This window comes from Amblyraja radiata, unplaced genomic scaffold (genome assembly GCF_010909765.2).
Source record: "Amblyraja radiata isolate CabotCenter1 unplaced genomic scaffold, sAmbRad1.1.pri scaffold_526_ctg1, whole genome shotgun sequence".
NCBI classification, from domain to species: domain Eukaryota; kingdom Metazoa; phylum Chordata; class Chondrichthyes; order Rajiformes; family Rajidae; genus Amblyraja; species Amblyraja radiata.
In genome coordinates, this window is record NW_022630592.1 from 45,269 (window position 1) to 51,610 (window position 6,342).

A 6,342-nucleotide genomic window follows, 5' to 3' on the forward strand; every position below is an offset into this window, starting at 1 on the left:
AAAAAAACACATTGTCAGATTTTAATAAAGGTAATTTTGGTTTCACCATGTAGAAATTACAGCAGTGTTTATACATAGTCCCCCTCCCCATTTCAGTGCACCATAATGTCTGGGACACATGGCTTCACAGGAATTGCTCAGGTGCGCAATAATTGCCTCCTTAATGCAGGTGTAAGAGAGCTCTCCGCACCTAGTCTTTCCTCCAGCCTTTGGAAACTTTTATTGCTGTTTTACTGCAACACGAGGACCAATGTAGCGCCAATGAAAGTCAAAGAAGCAAGTCCTGGCAACGTAAATCCTCGTAAATCATCTCTGCACAGGGATAGAGGGTTGGAAATGGGCTGGAGGTTTTCTTCAGGTGTGGTGGAGCCGTGTGTGTGATGTTGGGGTTTTTCGGCGAGGGACAGTTAAGGTTGCGATTGTCTTTGAGTACCCTCCCACCGGGGGCAGTTTGGACAGGCGTTGCCACTTCATCTGATCCAATGTGAGCATCAAACTCCACCACATGCAGTCAGGTGTCCCCTCTCCCGACTGGGCAGAGCTCCCACCTTCCTTTCCCCGTCCACCAGACTCCACACAACAGAAGGAAACATTCTGGCAAATAAGACACAAAGTGCTGGAGTAACTCAGCGAGTCAGGCAGCATCTCTGGAGAAGGTGCAATGTTTCGGCTCGGGATCCTTCTTCAGACTGATTGTGGTATGGATGGTGGAGAAAGCTGGAAGAGAGGTGGAGGCAGGAGAAAGCTTATCAAGTGATGGGTGAATCATTCTCCCATCTCCCCTCTCCCATCAGGCAAAAGGTACAGAAGTGTGAAAATGCACACCACCAGATTCAGGGACAGTTTCTTCCCAGCTGTTATCAGGCAACTGAACAATAATAATAATAATAATAATATATTTTATTGTCATTGCACACCAGTGCAACGAGATTTGGTATGCAGCTTCCAACCGATGTCAAAACAAAACCCCAAATAAACTGTGCGATGTGACCATCCGAGGGAGACAGTCCAGGGGGGGTGGGGGGTACTCAGCAGGGCCGGTTCAGAGCCGCTATAGCTCTGGGAATTAAGCTGTTTCTGAGTCTGGAGGTTCGGGCGTGGAAGGCCTTGTAACGTCTGCCGGAGGGAAGTAGTTCGAACAGTCCGTTACAAGGGTGTGAGGAGACTTTATGGATGCTGACGGCCTTCCTGAGGCACCGTGTGTGGTAGATGCCCTCCAAGGCTGGTAGCTGTGTCCCAATAATCCTCTGTGCTCTCTCACCAACTACTATCTACCTCCTTGATGACCCACGGACTATCCTTGATCGGACTTTGCTGGCTTTACCTTGCACTAAACGTTATTCCCTTATCATGTATCTGTACATTGTGAAGGGCTCGATTGTAATCATGTATTGTCTTTCCGCTGACTGGCTAGCATGCAGCAAAAGCTTTTCACTGTACCTTGGTACACGTGACAATAAACTAAACAGAACCGAATGGAAATGAAGAGGGTTTTTGATGGGTCAATGGTTGGGCAAAGCTGCGAATTGTAAAGCCACAGAGGAAGGAATATATAGGTGGAAGGGTACAGGGCAAGGGGAGAAACGCGTTGGGCACAGCGGGAAAAAAGGTCTGAAGAAGTGTCCTGACCCGTAACGTCGCCTATCTTTGTTCTCCAAAGATGCTGCCTGACCCGCTGAATTACTCCAGCACTCTGTGAAACGTCACCTATCCTTGTTCTCCACAGATGCTGCCTGACTCGCTGAGTTACTCCAGCACTCTGTGAAACGTCACCTATCCATGTTCTCCACAGATGCTGCCTGACCCGCTGAATTACTCCAGCACTCTGTGAAACGTCACCTATCCTTGTTCTCCACAGATGCTGCCTGACTCGCTGAGTTACTCCAGCACTCTGTGAAACGTCACCTATCCATGTTCTCCACAGATGCTGCCTGACCCGCTGAGTTACTCCAGCACTCTGTGAAACGTCACCTATCCATGTTCTCCACACAGATGCTGCCTGACCCGCTGAGTTACTCCAGCACTCTGTGAAACGTCACCTATCCATGTTCTCCACAGATGCTGCCTGACCCGCTGAGTTACTCCAGCACTCTGTGAAACGTCACCTATCCATGTTCTCCACAGACAGGGGCGGAAAACCCGGGGGGGCCAGAGGGGACACGTCCCCCCCATGTTTTGAGAGGTGGGCGACATCCCCGCCAGGTTAACCTGCCTGGGTTTGCGGAAAATATGGCCAGCGCGGAGAAGCAGCGCTGGTATCCCGTCAGTCCAGACAGGGCTGTTAGTTAACCCGGTGAGAGGCAGTTGAGCTGCATTTAGTGCTGGATTGAGCCTCTGAAGCCTCGCGCGCGTGTGTGAGTGTGCGCATGCGCGCGCGGCAGCCAAAAAATTGTGTCCCCCGTCCCCTCCATGTTTTGATAGTGAGTTCCGTTCTTGTCCACAGATGCTGCTTGACCCGCTGAGTTACTCCAGCACTTTATGTCTTTTTTTTGTAAACTAGCATCGGCAGTTGCTTGTGTTTTCCAAGTATTCTCGAAATCTTGGCAAGGGACCAGGAAACCACAAGCAGTTGTGGTCCAGAGTTTTTCCCACATTGTTTGCCCTCTGCAGCACAGACTCTACCTGTGGTTTAAGTAAACACTGAGTGACACAGTTTAGAGACCGTTTGGGCGGTTGTTTGATTTATTTTTGCCACTTGTGCCTCACGGTTGAGGCCAGCGTTTTTGTCCATCTCTAATCGCCTCTTGAGAAGATGGCCCTGAAGTGTATGGAGAAGCTGTTGGAGTTTGGGGAGGTAAGGGCCTGTCCCACTTTTTTGGCGACTGCCGGCGTCATTGACTGAGGAAACGCCGCACGTCAAGACCTCGTCACACCGTGACCTGATGGGTCAGTCAATGATGCCAGCAGTCGCCAAGTGGGACAGGCCCTGCAGACTTGGTGATGGTGTCGGAACGTGACACATTTTCCAAAGCAGGATGTGTAAGAAGGAACTGCAGATGCTGGTTTAAACCACAAAAAAGCTGGAGTAACTCAGCGGGTCAGGCAGCATCTCTAGAGAGAAGGAATGGGTGACGTTTCGGGTCGAGACCCTTCTTCAGACTGGTTAGGGATAAGGGAAACGAGAGATATAGATGTGGAGAGACAAAGAACAAGGAATGAAAGTACCGTTGTAAGCTGTTTGTAGCAAAGATCCTATAGCGGAGCAAGATAGTCCACTCGACGAAAAAGATGTAGTACGGTCATGGGCAGATTCATGGGTCATTTTAGGCCCCATTTCCGTAACCGGCTTCCGTCTCCGCACCAAAAATCCCATAGCAAAAATACTAGTGCGGAGACGGAAGCCGGTTACGGAAACATCCTCGTAAAAATAAAAGTTATTTGGTAAAAATCTTCTCATTTTCAGAATTTTAATTTATTAACACAAACTGTTCCCCCGCAACGTTGATTGCACTGCGAGTCGGGTCGGGTCGGGTTACGGAAATGGATGAAAAAAATGCCCACGTTCCGCTCCATTGTGTACTACACGTCAGCCCATTGCAATTAGCAGGAGTGGTCTATCTTGCTCTGCTATAGGATCTTTGGTTTGTAGGGTGAAAACGAGAAGCTAGTGTGACTTGGGTGGGGGAGGGGTGGAGAGAGAGGGAATACCGCGGGCTACTTGAAGTTAGTGAAATCAATGTTCATACCACTGGGCTGTAAACTGCCCAAGCGAAATATGAGATGGTGTTCCTCCAATTTGCGTTTAGCCTGACTCTGACAATGGAGGAGACAGAGGACAGAAAGGCTGTGCAGGAATAGGTGTTACAAGCAAACAAACAGCTTATTTCTGTGTGGCATGGAGCTTCTTGAGAGTTGTTGGAGCTGCACTCACCTGGCCAGGTGCAAGCGTTCCACCATGCACCTGACTTGTGTCTAGTGGGCTATGGAAGGGCAATGTAGTTAAGGCAGCGGATGCGGAGTACATGGACTAATAACGCCCAGGTAAGTGGGGACCATTCCATCACACTTCCAACATGTGTTTAGAAAGATACAGCGCGGAAACAAGCCCTTTGGCCCACCGAGTCCGCACTGACCAGCGATCCCCGCACATTAACGCTATCCTACACACCAGGGACAATTAACACATGCACCAAGCCAATTAACATACAGACCTGTACATCTTTGGGTTGTGGGAGGAAACCGAAGATCTCAGAGAAAACAAACCCGGTCACAGGGAGAACGTACAAACTCCGTACAGACAGCACCTGTAGTCGGTATTGAACCAGGGTCTCTAGCGCTGTAAAGCAGCAACTCTACCACTGCACCACAGTGGCCTCCCCGTGTCTTGTAGACCATGAGGTGAGCCACTCATTACTGGACAGCCAGCCCCCTAACTGTTCATGTTGCTATGGTACGGTGCTTTATTGTACCAAGGTGCCGTGAAATATGTTTTTGTCTACAGTATATAAGCACTTAGATAGATCTTAGATAAGCATCACAGATACAGTACTAGTGTACAGCAGCAGAACACTCAGACAGGATACAGTCGCCAGTTTGGCACCTTTTTCAAGTCCCAGTTGTTGTAAGTGCAGGATTCTTGGACTGACTGCGGAGGCCCGGTCGCGGAGGCCCGGTCGCGGAGGCCCGGTCGCGGAGGCCCGGTCGCGGAGGCCCGGTCGCGGAGGCCCGGTCGCGGAGGCTGTACAACTTCCTTTTGTTTTGTTTTTTAAGAGAGAGATAAGAAAGAAAGAGATAGTAAAGAATAGAGGAAAGTCTAGTGTGTGTGAAAAAAAAAAAAAAAGTGATAAAAGGAAATAGTAAAGAAAATAGATAAGCAAGAAAGTGAAGCAGGAGGGAGATTATCCAATCGCCACAAGGAGATGCTTTTTTATATTCTTGATCATCTTTCACCCATAGCTGAAACTTAAACTTTTTACGATACTGTTGCACCACATGAATCCAAGAAATTAATAAATGGAGACCAAATGTCCCATCTGACACGGAGCCGTAACTGCTACATGGCTGCTGAAGATGTATCACAGAGGTTAACAGACAGGGAGGGGTGTGGGGACCAGAGGAGGTCACAGGGGCAGGGAGGGGTGTAGGTGCTCGAGGGGGTTACAGTGATGGGGAGGGGTGTAGGGGTCAGAGGGGGAGGGGTGACAGATAGCGAGGGATGTAGGAGTAGGTGGGGGGGGGGGGGGTTTGGCTGAGATGGGGGGGGGAGTAGGAGCGGGAGGGGGTTACAGAGATAAGGAGGGGTGTAGGAGCAGAGGTGGGTTACAGAGACAGGGAGGGTAGGGGCTGAAGGTGGGGGGGGGGGGGGGGGTTACATACGAGTACAGTGCGAGGGACTGCAAGTGTGAGAAGTGTAAACATGAGGCAATCATCAGCTGAGGAATCCCGTCCCTAGAGTTTGTGAATATTGCTCGGCATTCCCTCTGCATTTCCCAGAGCTGCTTTTGGGAAGCACGCCCTCTGCCGGCTCATCAACTCTCCTCAGCAGCTCGTGTGTGTGCCTGCCTCCCCTGGTTTGCGGATTTCTCCCCCCCCCCCCCCCCGTTCACTGCTGTTCTCCAGAGAGCATCCAAAAACCCTGAGTAATCAAATGAGATTTCTCTTCATTCATTCAAGAGATGTGGGCGTCAGTGCAGGCAAGGACTGCATTTAATACCCATCCTTATTGTCCCTGGAGGAGGAGGTGTTGAGATGCTGCACTGTGCTGTGGGAGGGGCGGTGAGGAGGGAGCTCCGCGCTGTTGGAGGGGAAAGCGAGGGAACGCCAAGCTGTGGGAGGGGCGGGAAGGATCAGGACAGGCTGTGTGCATTTGATATGTTTGACAACAAGTGTGGGGAGACAGAAGGGAAAAAAACCTGCTGGAATGAGTGTTACTTGTCGATGATTTGTCATCCGTCCGTCCGTACCTCCTGCTTTGTGGGAGAGAGATGGTGTCAAGCAGAGTGCAAACAATCCGTTTACCCAGGCAGCAGGAAAGTCAATAAGCAATTGCATCTTCAGTGGAGTGTGCGGCTGGCTTGTGGATCTGCTTTGCTCATTACCCAGCCCCAGTTACTGTGAATTATCTTCAAGTGACTCGCATTTGCCTCATTCAGAGAAAGTACGCAAGTCAGCACTAATTTAGACAATTAATGGGCTGTTTTGAGTGAGGATTTTAGAGGAACATGGATAAACCAGGGCAGAGAGGAGCTCCCCGTGTGTCATTGAGGGGGTGGTAAACCCTAACATTGGTGCATTGTGTAATGGGCCTGTCCCATTTAAGGGTCTGTCCCACTTTCACAACTTCATTCTTTCATCCCAACCATTTTTTTACTCGTGGACATTTTTTAACAAGCTGGATAAAAC